Source organism: Anguilla anguilla, chromosome 4 (genome assembly GCF_013347855.1).
Source record: "Anguilla anguilla isolate fAngAng1 chromosome 4, fAngAng1.pri, whole genome shotgun sequence".
In the NCBI taxonomy this organism is placed as follows: domain Eukaryota; kingdom Metazoa; phylum Chordata; class Actinopteri; order Anguilliformes; family Anguillidae; genus Anguilla; species Anguilla anguilla.
Genome location: NC_049204.1, coordinates 18,689,708 through 18,706,253, shown reverse-complemented (window position 1 = coordinate 18,706,253; position 16,546 = coordinate 18,689,708). Strand labels below are relative to the sequence as shown.

The following is a 16,546-nucleotide window of genomic DNA, read 5'->3' as shown; positions in this document are numbered from 1 at the left end:
TCACCAATCAAACTGACATAGACACATCTACTTAAAAAGTAGAAGTCAGACTGCAGACACAATAATCTCAGAAATGAATGTTCACAATACAAAACCCTTAGAAAGGAGTGCTAAGAATACAGTATACTGTGGGGAATTAAACACCGTTTTTATTTTCGCAAAGAAACTACGGTAAAACAAGTACCATCTGTGTATGAGGGCAGAGGTTCCGGTTCAACTTTGCCCCTGATATCTAGAGAAATTTCATTAGTATAATGCGGTAGCCTTGGACATCTGGAGTTTACGCCGGGAAGCTCGTCACTGCTGGCGATGGCCGTTGACTCCCTCGCCTCTATTTTTAGTCCCGTGTTTACATTGGAGCCTGCAAGGTCAGAGCGGAACCTCTCACTCCAGCTCACCATGGTGCGGTTCCAGCGTTACACGTAGTGACCGAACGGCAGCCGAGGCACGAAAAAGACATACATACGCAGCAGGCCTGTGGGGTGTGGGGGTTGGGTTGTCAAGGCTGCTGATTCTGTCTGCAAATGCCAGACACCTGGATTACTTCCAGTTCTGCTAGTTCTAATTTTCCTACGAATATGAGATACTGTATAGAACGTAGAATAATAGCTTCATTGAAAAACTTTAATAGCACACTTAAAATCCTAAAATCTGGATTTTAACTGTGCATTTTACTTTTTGCAACTTGACATACCTGCCATTTACTCATTGTTCTTAAGTTATTATATTGATCCAAAAATCATGCAAAACATATTCCAAAACTTGTGAAGGTCATCTTTGTTTTTGGACCAAAGACAGGAGTACATTCCCTTGACTTTACAAGCAATAATATTACGAGCCAGTGCAGGATGCTGACGGGAGACATATTGTTTGAAAAATAGCTGGAATGGAGTAGCAATGCAGAACAGAGCCCCATAGAAGCTGTTTAATCTAATCGTATCTAATGTAGGTCACACTGCACTGCAGGCTCAGAAACAGAGCAAAACAACAAACCAGATCTTCCTCCCGCCAAATGACAGCTGCCTGCTAGCAGGGCTATGCTAGCATGTAAAGCCATTAAGATGATGACACAGTCAGTTTTTCTGACTGTCATCATCTTTTCTAGTTTTTCAACATGCAATTCTCCTGCCTAAGAAACAAATGCAAATGTGAAACCCAGGTATTGTGAGCTACATTTGAGGTAATGTTACTGACATCTGAATTCTGGTATTGAATCCTCAACTGTATCTCAAGTGTGATTAGTAGCCCTTCTGGGCGACATATAGCAGACATTACCCATGAAGGGAGGGCTTCAGCTAGCTGGGATAAAATTTCATCACACACCAGCGACCCCTGCTGGTCAATCATGCACACACAGTTCACCTGTTTAGTTGTACGTTGTCTTCCTTCAGCTCGTGTCTGTGTGAGTCTGGCTTGCTGAGGGCCTTTGAATGTTTTTATTTTTATTTTTGAGATCAATGAGTCAAACAGGAAATATGGTTGGGAAAGATTAGATATAGCCCTTAGGCTTTCAGCTGAGGAGTAAAACAGTGAGTGATGCCCTGTGAGAGATCTGCAGACTGCATTATAATGACTCAAAGTCAAAACCCATGGTGCAGTATTGCTTGACTTCTCATCTAGTGCAGCCTTGACAATAAGCCAACTCAGCATTTTCCACTCTGAAAGGTATTGATGGATTTTTTTGGAAAAAGCATATGATACAAAGATGAAAAGTCCAAAAGGCTAAAATGCCTGTTATCAAGGATTAGAAGCAATCAAATTAGTGGGGGCATTTTAGAAATGCCTCCCATGATCAGGAAGCAGCCACTATAATGTGTCACATTTATAGCCCTGATAAACAGCAGGGGTTTTAGATAATTCTTGCATATTTTATTTTTCAAGTTTCCTCAATAGTCTATCAAGTAGGCCAATTCAGCAATGTATTCGTAAGATTATGGACTATGTTCTACTGTCCAAGAAAAACTGACTGTGTGTCAGTGGAGATTTAGAGGACTAACTGTCAATCACAGTTTTGACATCAAACAGTTCAAAGAGAAAGGTAAGGTGCTTGTCATAATTTTCATATCTTTGAAGGGCCAAACATGCAGTAGGCCACACTATTCAGCAGCTGATGGCTTCTGTTGTTACAGAAGCCATTCCAAAAATGCAATGATGCAAATAACCATTATCAAGGCAGCAAGAGACACTTCCTAAAAAAAATCTCACGCATCCACATCTACTGTGAAAACATATGGTACACACTGAACACTCTCTGCAAATGCTGCTATAAATTCAAATAAAAGCTGCTTTCCTACAGTAGCTTCCAACATAACAACACACTGCACATTGCCAGACAGCGTTTGGATTTCAATAATATGACACAGTTTATCTGTTAATGCAACACAATAATTTGTGCCAAACATGCTAATCCTAGTGGGCAAAATATTGTGACTGCCATGACAGAGTGATACTGATCCATGATACTGATTTGCTATATGTTTGCATATTTTACAAAACACAAATAGTAATTTCATTACCAGTGGCAAACTAAACACTTGAACAGCTTGTCCATCCTACATAAGTAATCACCATCCTACACCAATGCTGGCGAAAACATTTTAATCTGCTTAAATATTTCAAGATGTTAAACATACAGTGCATTGAGAATAAAAGACAAGATGCAAACTTGAGACAATGATTAATTTTTGCTATGCAAACAAATAAATGAATATAAGAACAATATTCATTCTGCCAATGCCCCAAGTGCTGATGCAAAATGGTAAAAATGTTGCCATTTAAATAGGCAAAAGTATTCACTCCCTTTGTACTAATAACATAAACTGGACCAGGTGTATTCAACTTTCATGAGAAATCACACTAAAAACATTAACAAGGTCCAACAATGATTGATTTAAAATCCTTTGTTCAACTGCATGCTTGCAGAATTCATGTTTTTAAATTATATCCTTGATGTTTCGTATACAATGGTCCTAACTGGGAATCAAAACCACAACCTTTGTGTAACAAGCCCAAGTCCCCAAAGATTATAGGAGATTGGTGTCCAGCTAAGGCTCTTCTATGTCTGATCACTCTCCCTTCTTTACCATGAAAATAAACAAAATGAATTGAAATACTGCCGTAAAACCACTAGCCACTTATGCAAATTGCCCTAAACATCTGTCATCTTTGGAAAATGAGAGGCAACTTCCAATCTTGCCTTCTCTAGTGTGGTGACCTTCAGCTTGATCCTTGGATCATGAATAAATGAACAGAATGTGGAAAACTGTCAATTTAAATTAGCTGAAACCTCACATCAGATGCTTATTGTTCTGTAAGTCTGATTGTATCAGTTTACAATGCAGCAAGGTTCTTTGTGTTTCACTGGCAGAAGCATATACCCTTTTTGACCGAAAGCTGTAGAAAAAGCCTAGAAATGGCAGGTATTTAACTTGCTGATGTAATATGAATTCCACCCAGGAAATACACAGCTCATTGAACAGAAGGTGCAAGGATAAGATAAAGAAAGAAAGACCATCATTTTAACTTAAATTCTAATAGGTATTCTAATACATACTGAATGTTCAGATTTGAAGGGGATAAAGGAAAGATAAAATCAGAGAGTGCATAATTGGAATCTTGTGTGATTGCAGACTTGAAAATAGTGATACTTGTATAGACGCACATAAGCGCATGAAACAATCACCCTTAAATAAGGTCACTGCACAAAACCCACTGCTCAGCCTCACTGGGCAATTTTACACATAGGTGCAGTGCACTGTATTAAATGTTACAAACTTCCGGCCTTCATAGTGTGGAGGGACAGGCATCTGTGTAAGAGTGAATGAACCGTGAATGTGCCACAGCACAGCAGAATCCCCATTCATATAACACAGAACATTTTCGTCACTCTAACATTCTGCAGTCCATCTCCTCCTCCACAAGTGAATGGCTGACAGCTGTCAAAAACAGTGCCATTCTGATCTTTTTGCCTACACCTTCTCACAGCCAGTATGGTTTAGCCAGGGCCTCATCACCATAATTATAACCTAGGAAACCCAAAGCATGAGGACTCTTGGAAACTGTGTGTACTCTGCATGTGAAATAACCTGAAAAACAATGAATGGGCTCAGCAGAACTGACGAAGGAAGGGTGATGCATCACACACGTTTTGAAATCATACCCTGTATCCAAACATCAGCTGGGTTGTTAGCGGCTCTCCAGGCCTGACACCTGCTAGTTGCTCTTTAGAACACCGGTACAATGACAAACCTAGACAGAATGAATGGTCTTTTATCCTCATCAAACACTCTCATGTTGGAATGTTCCCATGTTTCTTTGAAGTGCCGAAAAATGCAAAATGAAAATATGCAAATGACTATTGCCTCTTGTTTCCTACATAGAATGCTGAATAAAATAACACCACCCAGCAAGTTCATATGGGAAATATTTTGTAAGTTACCATATGTGTTCTAAATACAAGAATGATGTTTCAGGAATTTTAATAATGCCTTTACTGAGGGTGTACCTGACTACCGATGACTGTGGGTATGAAATGAAGTCAGAGGAATTATTTTTCTATTTTTAAAAATTTTTTTAAAGTTTAAATCAAAATTAATTTTGTAATAATAAAAGAAAAAAATAACCGTGATAAAATTAAATATCCAGGTAAAATGAATCGCTGAATTGTACTGCTGAGTATCTTAAAATAGCAAAATAGTTTGTAATAGTGATTCAAATATTTTCACTATTTCACTTTCACTTGAATAACTGTGAATTCACAGCCATACAGTTGTAGGTAAGTCATTAAAATTAATTCACAGTTTTTGCGACTTCTTTATAAAAACAGTGTTCCTCACAGTTCAAATAAACCATGAAACTAATGCATACTGAAAATTGCAACAAATTTTCCATGAATTGCCACTGAAATTGAAATTGTTAATCCAAGGTATGGCTTCAGTACACACTGCAAATATTACTCGCAAAGGAAATTAAACCAACTAAGCAAGACGAACATCACAGCAAGAACTAGGGTTTTACAGTTCCAGAAGGCACTCTCATGGAGACTCCTATCCCAAGAGCTTCACAACCTCAAATCTGCCATATTTTTCACCCGAGCTTCATCTCTTTCATCCTCCTCACACATTTGCATGTGATTACCTCAGATGGTCAGGGGGAAAGTGGGCGCATTATCCATCAATGTGTAAGCCAGTTTTGGTGGCTGATGAGCATCTTTAAAATAGGATTACCGTGGGCTGCTGTTAAAAGAGATCTAGCCACAGTTTCCTGTTCTTCTCAGATGATATTCAGTTAGCTGGGGTATCTAGCCTATTTGGACTCTAGGCTTCAAAAAACTTAAAAGCAATTTCACCCAGTCACCTGAAAGACTGTTGGCATGAGGCAATTTTAAAAGTAGACTTTTGTTCTTTGTCAAAGTTAATGGAACCGTAGAGTTTAGCTTACCTTACCACTGCTTTTTCCTATCTTGTGCATTTTTATTTGGAAAAAAGGGAAATGGCTTTGAACCTTGTCTTTACAAATATACTTGAACGTGTGTGTAAGAAGATGGACAGGATTCAGAATGGATTTATAGAAAACTATAGAGGCACGTAAATAATAACCTCCAAAATGGTTTTGGAAGAAGGGAAACCAAAAAATGCAATAGTCCTTGTGTGGCATCCTTGAATCACTTGGAGATATTAAGGTCATATTTGTTACAGTTGTAAGTGGAGCGAAACTGATGGTGTTTAAGACGGCATGTACAGTTTACGTTTAAAGAATTAAGAATGGTTTACATCAACATTCATGTGAGTAATCTATGTATTCAACTAAATCTTCGATTCAGATTTTTACAGCAAAACAAAAAAAGAACTTTTATGCAGAGTTAAGGCCTTCATTTTTTCAACACCAACCTTCCACTCATTCCTGAAGAAAAATCTATGTCCTCAAAATGATCTATGTTTTCAAGACTGTATAAAGGCCAAAAAACAACACCTGTCCTAATTTCAATGTAAAGAAAATAGTTTCCTAAAGGACATCACACACCATTGTCATAGTGTTACTGTTAAAATCTCACATCTGGCATTGCCTTGTGTTAAGCATGTTGCAATGGGGTGAAAATGATTATCTGGTACCTTTAAATATGACAAGTGTTTCCGATCATAGATTCTAAAGAGAACAGTTCAATGACAAGCTCAAAAATCCTTTTTGCTACAATATTTTGTGTCCCTTGTCATGGTCACAGACATGTATGTGCGTGTAAACTGCCATCTCTAGGGCTGGTATTCAATTAACATTTAACTTGGACTTACATGTAAATGCAAGCATAACAATTTTCTTCACAAACTTAGTTTGGTCAGTTAAATTTGAAATGTGAGACGCATTAATTAATGGGTACTGTAAAAAGTTACTGACACACATAGATATAATTCTATCAATGTATGTAACGACAAGCACATTTAATTGTTATACTGATTGTGACATATACATAAATACACAAATAAACTAAGATGTCTAAGTATGTACTATCTAATTTTACAGAAAAATCTGCTTTTATAGACCAATTTATGTTAACATTAGGCCCTGTTTCACAAATAATCAGTTACAATGTCACACTAGTCTTTGGATGTTTTACAGAAGGGGGACTGATGACTACCCCAAAAACTGTGTTTTCATCTGCTCCCCATCCTTTCCTCGCTTGCAGAAGCAGTGAGTACACAATAATGGCCAAAGGGTCTTCACATCAACAAACAATTCTGCACTCCTCATTTTGTACCCAATTATATAAAAGAACATGCTTTTTACAGAATGTGGAAATCAAAAACATTTTAAGTACAAAATCAGAATTACAGAATTAACTAACCGATAGAACCCAGAGATAAAACAACAGTCAATACTACAGTCATTCTTATTTTCTATTAGTTACACACAATAGTGTCTAGCAAGCTAGCTTGTAGCAACTCCAAATACATTATACCTGGTGAATCTCATGAAACTGGAAGTAGTTGGAAAACTAGCTGACCAGTAACTACCAAATCAACAACAAACTAAAACATAATTTGGTTTAAATCTTATATGCAGCATTTTATAAGTGCTTTTATTTGCCTAGTGTTTCAGTGTCTCACAAGAGAGCTACTCCCACCACATACCATCACTGATTTCATTAAGACTAGCTAACACTGCAGCTCACTTAAGAAGCAGAAAACCTAGGACACATCATGCCCAGTTACATTTGATAGGACATGTACATAATCCGTCCTAGGCCTACTGGAATGAGGGGCAATTTACGCTTACCCTCCATTCAATTACAGGAATGTTTCAAACCTATCCAAACAGGCTTGTCTACCAATACCATGCTATGAAAAATATGAAACAACTGCGGTTCAAAAAACAAATAAATGTAGTAATACGCCAAGTCAATAACTGATTATTTGCAATATTATTAGGTTACTAAAGCACTTCCCACGCATACACATTCGGTTTATGTACCTTTCCGGCATCGTGGGAGCTAATCATGTAACAAGACAGTGGAAGCTTACTGTAACAAGCGCTGTACCACGAGTGGTGATTTATTTTCTTGTATGCAGGCAGTTTCTACATGTAAATTACAATTTGCCTGTTTTTCTGTTGCACGTGATGTGATGAGAAAAATGCCAAGTCAGACTGAGTAGACTTCTCGGTGGCAGCGGTACTCCCCTTGTAGCCTTACTGTACATCCAAACCACACCCACCGCATTGCAGAACAACACGCCAATGCAACTGAAATACAATAATAGCTCCTGCTATTCAAAAGCTGTCCGAAAGCAGTGATGGCCTCGCCAAGGTTTATGGGGTATGACTACACCACCAAAGAACGGACATAACTGCACATATCTCATATTGTCAGACTACTTACAGAATGGAATTAGTCGATTTCTTAGAAATAGCTATCTAAATTTTAGTCACGTCGTGTTTTACAAATAATAGTAAATTCCAATGCCCTATTTTTATTTCCATACATTGGCAATCATATATTTCTGTATAAATGCGAATGCTAAATCAATCTGTGCTCTGAATTAACGATCTCTGAAGCATAATCTCCAGCAAGCTATTTATATTGTCAAGAACAAGCCACAATTATCAAAATTGTTAGCTGTGTGCATTAACAGTCAAAATGCAATACAGATAGAATCATTGCAGGCAAATCGCCTTATATTCATTAATAAAGTATGGCTAACTGTGATACCAAAGTAGCCTACAGATTTCTCTTCCAATGCAAACATTGACGCAAAACATTGAAATCTTTCCTCGTTTCCTCTACATGAGGAATATAAGGTTAATTTCACAGGAAATACGTTGTTAATCAAATAATGTATTTTTGTTTTTATTTTGGCCATGCAAATTTCGTTTCGTTTACCAGGTATTCCTGTCTCCTCCTCTTGGGTTGGTGAGACGCAGTTCCCCCAGTGCTGATGCTGCTGACACACACTAGCCTGTCCTCTTGCCAAGCGCACTGACCAAGCTGAAGTAGAAACGGGGCAGCGCAGCATTCTGGGATACCCACCGATAGCAAGTGGAACCCTCTCAGTCCTGAAATACTGTAGAGGCACAGTGTAGCTATTTTATTTATTTATTTATTTATTTATTTATTCATTCATTTATTTTATGAGCCATTTGTTTTTCATTCTCCACATTGCCATTTAAATGTTGGAATAGGGACACAAAATGAATGGTTCTAAAGTGAAAATCAATTATTAATTTGTTCAGATGTTTCTCTTTGAATTATAAAACACATCTTAGTAGGTGTACAGTATATTTTATTAAGTCACTCACACTATCATTCACATTTCTTTAATGGATAGAAGCAGTTTAATTAGCTGAGACCAGGAGAATCAGATGCAAGTTCATGATTCTATCCTGTTGCATTTAACCACTTCTCTAGCGACCCCTTTTTAACACAAGCCTGAAAAGCCTGAAAATGGCATACCCAAAATGAAACTGTTACTATTCTTGAACCATTTTGACTAAAGGCATAATTCTGGTTTCTTCTGAAAGGTAACCCTTGGGAGCTTTTTTCCCCCCCCAGGAGTCAGAATTATTCTAAATATTACTGAAACAAATTAAAAGAAGCTCAAACGCAGCTTCTGTGTTTTTTTTTTTTGTTTGTTTTTTGTTTTTTTGAGTGGATACAAATGCTTGTGGCTGTGCCTAGTCAGCTAAGACACACAATCGAGCCAAGGCTACAATGATGGACAAAATGTGGTTCAAATTTGATGACAATACAACCAAAAATTTGTATTCAGCAGGTTTTGTCTAGGCAGGTTTCAAAAAGGTCATTTGGTGATTCCAAAAGGACGCTTGGTAACCAAATTATATTATGGGTCTTTAGAGGTATAACAAATGTTGATAAATTACTTAAATTTCTCAAAATAGAGAGGTGATCTCACTGCTGTCATTCACCATTATGCTGGAAATTTTTGTTCTTGACAGTTTCCCAAAAGAAATGATGGGATTATTTCTCATCACAGCATGCACCGATGCCTGCTCTAAATCTTGAAAAAATGGAGTATGCATCCAGGTATTTATCCATGCTCCGTACAATGGTACTTCAGTTTGGACTCCAACACTCCAACATGGATGCATGCTCTTTATGCACACTCAGACCATGGAAGTATGTGGTTTCAGACAGCCATTGTCACGGTCCTCAAAGTTCAGTGGAAACAAAAACCTGAATGCATTCCGGGAACTACCGAGGTTCCCGACAGGTCCAGGTAAGGATGGTTCCTGACCTATTTTGTGTATTTTGTTTCACCTTGAAACATTAAAATAACACCCTATCAAACTATTGTTATAACAAACCTGTGTGCACAACCTGTATTCTGTATTCAATTAATATGGCCCAAAGAACCTTGACTTTACAAGAAAATAGGTTTATTAAAAGCAACAGTATGACTTCTCACAATAACCATTTTCTTCCTGTGCTTTGTCATGCAATTAATATATTTGGCTACATATCTTCATTTGGCGCTCAACTATCAGAAGAAAATGGTTGCATTTTGACCAGGAACACACTGAAGAATTAAAACCAATGTCAGCTCCTTCGGGAGTCTCCTGGCCTTTCCATTTTTACTTCAATAATTATCATTGTTGGTCATGAAATTGGTCCAGCAGAGACCATCACTTCTTCAATTATATCATTTCAAACAAGCTGGCTACCACTCAAGGATCTCCTACTCCAATCATACTCATCTCACATTAATGGTCAGACATTTCCATTCTGAACACCAGAGGTTCAAGAAGAAACCTCAGTTGGAACTCCACTTCAGTCAGGGCCTGCTCTTATTTCTCTCCCTTTGCTGATCTCACACACAGGGGCTAATACTCAGCTTTGGGAAGCAATATTCAAGAGGTCAGATTATCCTGGGCCCTCCCATGATTCATGCACATGCACACACCAGCACATGTGAATTAAATCATTTTGCATAGTTCCCCGAAGTTGGGAGAAGCTTTGCAGGACCTGAGTGAATCCACAATACTGCCTCAGCACAGACACTTGACCTTTTCCCTCTCTAATTGCTTTGCCTTTTTTAACATGCTACATGCATCTAGCTGTTGAGAACATGGTTTCCGTGGTCACCGGTATTTTGCATTCTATTCCCATATAACAAATTTTCCACTCACTGCTACTAGGAGATCGTTTCATGTTGTGCTGATTTCCAATATTCATAGTTTCTATAGAAACATAGGAGGAAATAACACTGTTCAGCCTGTCATGTAAAATTAATTCCAATGCAGTATATGCAGCATTACCTTAATTACTGTCCACTGACATGAATATATAATCAAAAAGATGAAATGGAAAGATAGTATTTCCTTGAATTATCTGTTTATTAAAAGATTAAACTAATCTCCAGCATGGATGGGAAGTGAAAATAAATGACACTCAGATATAACCAGATAACAAACCAAATTAAAAGTTAATTAAATAATTATGGTGTTTAAACCAATAATTAATAGAAAATGATTCCACACAATTAAAATGAAAATCATTTGCTGTATGTGTTATTAGCACACCAAACTCCATGTATTACTGCATAATGGACACGTGCCACGCATTTGTATTTTATTAATATTTATATCTACACAATTAAACGATTCTTTTTGCAAATGGAAAAATTTGTTGAATTACTATGTGGAATCCTCTTTTTGAAATGATTCCACATAGTAGACTTCCCCATATCCTTGCTCCCTTCCAAATGGAATATGGCTGATATTAAAAATCATGATTATGCATAAAAGGAGTGGCTGGAGTGTGCTTTCTGGCAAGAGACTAGTCTAGCATAAAGTATTGTCTGAGGGCACAGTCTTTCCAATTGACAGTCAACTGACAACTGGCTAGTACTAGTCAGCAACCCTAGGAAGAATGCAAAAACCACGAAACAATTCAAACTCAGCTGGTGCAAACAACAGCTGCTGCTGTGACACAGTATGTGTTACATGTGAACCACCTGTGTAGTGTACCTCTGGGGAAATCTGAACATTTAGAAAAACTGCCCAGCCTAAGAAAAGAAATCTCTAGTTTAAACATGTTTTTGACCTAATCTGTTGACTTTCTTAGGCCTAAAATATCTCTTTACTTTTCTGTTTATACTATGCCTTTAGTGTGCGTAACATTTGTACTGTATGTGAACAAAATGCCAACTTCTATACATAATATCTTTTCTAACCTGGAAAACACCTATGGCTTCCCTTTGAGACAGATAACCTTACTTTACTGTCTACACATGCAGGGTTTCTACAAAGAAACATAAAAGGTTATCTGCTTGCGCATGGGAAAAATACACTCCTTAGATTCTTCACCAACTAAAACTCTCAGAAATCCCTCACTCATTCACTTGTGCAGTAGCGGAACTGCTTTTCTACAGTTACTATTTCAGCCAACATATACTCACACAAAAAAGCCTTTTAATGTGTCTTAATATTAAGATCCAGATGTTTCTCTGCAGAAAGAGAACCAATCGTATGTCTTCTGCGGCATGCCATGCTTGCTGTGCCGATTGTCAGATCATTTGGATGGCAACACAGCAGAGTGCTATAGGCTAACAGCTAATGTGTCACTTTGATTCTCCCTTGCAGTTACCCCAGAGAGGTGTGATTTATTAACATATAGACATGTAATTATCTCCCGAAAAGATATCTGAGCGAGAAAATTCATTAAATGGTAGGTTGCACTTGACGCGGGAAGCAAGGCAATCTCAGTTTAATCAGAACTTAATGTGCATTTTTAAAACACTAAAAAAAGGCAACACATGGAGACCAGTAAATCTTGTATACACATATAGCCAACTGCCTTCCAATTTTCTGATATAATGGTGCGTATGACGATTGTAGTCTAACAGTTCTATCTGAAAAGCATTATATACTGAGAGCAGAGAGGTAGCAGGGCTCATTGGATCATTAAATATTTCTTCCTTCATCAATAATGTATGATGTACACATAGCTGAGTGGCTCATCCAGTTAAAGGAGCAGTTAATGCACAACTGGCTTTAGCATCACCCAGGGTAGTGAGAGGTTCAGTCATCTGTGATGACAGTATGTCATTATACACCAACTAGTACAGCTGTTTGAATGGGTGCCCTTAAGCTTGCATGTTCATCCGTGCAAGCCTGACTAATAATATAATATAAGAAGCACTCTGCCAAATCCATAGTGGAAGTTGAGCATTCCGATGTGTACAAATTAGCGACAGAAAGTGGGAAAAGCATTAAATAATGTACTTAGACAGTAACATCCATTTCACAACCACCTTCTTTTAAACTATATTCCAAACAAGGGCATACATGAACAGTATAGAAAATGTTTTAACATTGATAAATACAATGCCTATTGCCTACACAGTATGTGTGAGAAGTAAGCCTATTTAATGGCCAATTATTGCTCTGCACAACATGCAATTTCCAGAAACGCCTTTCTAGGGAGCCTTATCCACTAAATATTTTTGATCAAATTACCTTGGGAATGATTGGTGTACCAATGTAAAACATTTAATTTTATCACATGTTGCTTACAGGAAATATTGGGGTACTTTCATTAAGGAGTACTTAAAACCCACAGAAAGAAAGAATCTGAAATTAACTAAAGAAAAGTGCATCTGAGTGCATGTTAAAAACATACATTGGGTCTCAATTATATATGAGTTTCCTCAGGGAAATCTTGTGGTGTGCCATTATGCTATGACATTGCAATAAAAGCCAGACCTTTGTGTACCTTCCAAAGCTGCCATTCTATATTCTCTTGGCATCTTTTTTGAACCAGCCCACCTGACTGGTAAATCACATTACTGAACAGAAGGAGATTGCAGGGTTTGCACATACAATTTCAAGCTCTCTGTCAAGTATGACTGCTCTGTAGTTTTTCAAATAATACCAAAACTCCAGAACTGTTCGGTGAAAATAAACAGGACTGCAGCTGAAATAAAGGAGCAGTCAAACATTATTCCTCTTGTGCATTTACAACCTCATCTCTGAGGGATTTCTGCTTGTTGTCCAGGCCAAAAATTTAATACAAATCTGGACGTTAGACATAAGGCTAGATCTTGTGACTCTTCCACCAGGATCCAAACAGGGATATGTTCAAAATATATTTGTATGATGAGCATTACACTAGATCACCATTTCATCTGGACAAATGATCCAAAGAATAACGCACACAACTTTACTTTGTTATGACCAGGAATTATTATCACTAAAAAAACTGAAGGAGGAAAACACAGATGTATGATATACTGAAACTTCTGTTGGTCACTCTCATATTGTGATAAAAGTTTGCATAATTCATACAAAAAATGTATATCATTCCTTCCAGCTCCTAACTGACTCCAACAAAACAACATTACAGACAAATCTGAGGATCTACAACATACATATTCATTGAAGGTCACAAGTTATATTGACTCTTTCAAGGTACAGTCTGCTGTAAGATCATTAAGCTTGGAAAATGCATGATTCCGTCCGATAAGAAGACCATGCAATCTCCATGATGGTATTGATTTCTGTGCTCTTTCCACTGCACTGCATACTGTACTTATGCCTGCAATAGTACATGACCACTCAAAACATCATTACATGAAGAGAACTGAAGCAATTCAGTATTTAGAACATGTGTTTCTTTAGAGAATGACAGACTATATGATAAAGTACATGATGATACAAATTATTTACTAACTGGCATCTGTGGAGTTGCTATTAAACTAAAAAAATCACCTTTTTCCATAAAAAAGAAGTCAATTAAACCACAATAATTGGCTTAATGTTGGGGTGTTCAGTTGAAATTGAATGCTCTTATTAAGAAAAGATTTTGTTTAAAAACTAAACTCATTTTACCAGATACATTTCATAAAAGATCACTCATTAGCTTACAGTCTATCTTAAATCTTAAATCTCCTATGCAAACTCATCTTAACTGAACAGCAAATAAAGAATGGTGTAAAAGAAAATGAGGGGAAGATGATGAATGAAGCACTGAATCGTGTTATCGGGAGCAATTTGGGCAGGCAATTTAAAAGCATCTCCAGCGAAGCCATGATAACGGATCTTGGAGAATTGAAGGACTGTTATCTAAGAATATGGTGGGACAACGCAGTGGTCATTCATAGAAGCGGCACAAATTTCATGTCTGGCCTTTTTGACGGTTGGTGTGGGGAAATCACTCTCCTGTCCCACATATTCATCTCCTGGAAGCAGGTTATCGGCAGCCACATGCATCATGGAATAGGTGCTTTCAGGGTAGCGCAAATCCATCACATGCTCCTCTGTAAGTCCGCTCAACTACTTTTTCAGCTGCCTTGTGAAAAGTACTATTATTCTACAACCTAGCATGTGACCTGAATTGAAGGACAACTACCACCAAAACATCTCCAATTGTGTTTGCTTTGAATTCAATTCCCTTGTTCATTTTAGTTTGTTGCATATTGTTATGATGTACTGAGCCAATTAACTCTTTCCAGATGTATGGCTTAGACAGGATTACAACTCATTGGGGTCTGTGAGATAACCCTGCTTGCTCTTGCCAAAAGCTACACTCTACACCTCTGGTGAATACACTGTACCAAAAACCTATGATATTCTGTTAACTATGAGCTTTTAAATAAAATAAATTACATTCTCAACGGTTCTTGCAGAACTCAGTGGAGTACTGTGGAATACACATTGGCTGATGAACACTTTAATCCAAATGCAAGGATATGATTGGGATGCATGAACGGTTGGGAAAAAAGGCCTTTTGTTTGTGTATGTGGCCACAAATCCATGCCACACTGATGTCCTCCATTTTGTCTAACACAAATATTAGGGGATGAAACGTCCAGGAGATTTATGTGTTCCATTATGGGGTGTGCAACAATAAAGCAGAAAGGAAAAAACTCTCTTGCAACATAGGGAAGGACAGCAATTAAAACGCCCACAAAGCAATTTGCCCAATCCCTCTTCTTTATCACCTGAGCTGATCTTATACCATCTTTCTCTGTGACCTCAGAACCCTCTCCTGTCCGGAGATAGCATGGGGTATGTACATAACCCACCTGTCAACTTTATAGCATGGTAAAACTTGACCTGCATTATAACCACCACCCCCTCTGTCATTCCCACAACATTAATATTTAATTCATGGATTGAATGCTCAAGTGCCAACCAATGTCCTATCTACTTATAGGCCCTCCCTTTGCCTTCAACCTCAGAAAGTTTATCACTTCATGTTCCTCCCGCTTGGTTATTTTTGTCTTAGGTAAAGAACGAGCCCTCTGTTGTGTCCAGCCGGTGGTGCATCAAAATTATTCCAGCTTTGGGGGTGGAAAGTTAGCTAATAAGTAGCTGAAGATGTTCCAGGTTTAACAGTTTTGAACCTGTGGCAGTGCAGTCAACATTAGAAGTGGAGTGCTTCAATTTGGGGTAATTATTGCTTCTCCCTTCACAGCCTAGGTGACTGCTCCAAGTGTAACTATCTCCTTGGTCATTTAACACCAGAGGTGTGAAAAGTGTATACTTTACATGACAGTAAAGTTGAATGGAGGAACATTACCGCTACTGTGGTAAGCGAATGGGTTTCTTTTGCTTTCAATGCAATCCTAACAGGGCACATATAGTGCACACTGAATTAAAAATGTTTTATGAACAAGAGGGCGGCAGTGTAGCACAGTTGGTAAGGAACTGGGCTTGTAACCGAAAGGTCATAGGTTTGATTCCTGGATAGGACACTGCTGTTGTACCCTTGAGCAAGGCACTTAACCTGAATTGCTTCAGAATATATCCAGCTGTGTAAAATGGATACAATGTAAAAATGCTATGTAAAAAAATGTTGTGTAAGTCGCTCTGGATAAGAGCGTCTAATAAATGCCTGTAATGTAATGTAATAAAGAGCACAGGCAGGTAACACACTAGTGATTAATCATCCATTTGAAAAACTGCTGTTTTAACAGCCAATGTTGAGATATTGAAGACATTTTCTACCCATTCATGTACATGTATCAAGATGGAGGAATGTTTTTTTTTTTTAAACCCCTTTTCCTAAACAACCCCTTTGGCTCAGGGTGTGAAG

At 37.8% G+C, this 16,546-nt stretch overlaps 1 protein-coding gene across 11 annotated transcripts in view; it reads right to left on the bottom strand.

The window, feature by feature from the left end:
* epb41l3a (erythrocyte membrane protein band 4.1-like 3a) overlaps nt 1–8,526 on the bottom strand; it is a 58,464-nt gene extending 49,938 nt beyond the window's left edge. For all 11 annotated transcript variants that reach the window (XR_004764927.1, XM_035415023.1, XM_035415026.1 and 8 more), the window contains exon 1: nt 8,372–8,526. The gene's annotated coding sequence lies outside the window, so the exon portion shown is untranslated. The remainder of the gene's footprint in view (nt 1–8,371) is intronic.
* Between the last annotated feature and the right edge of the window lie 8,020 nt (nt 8,527–16,546).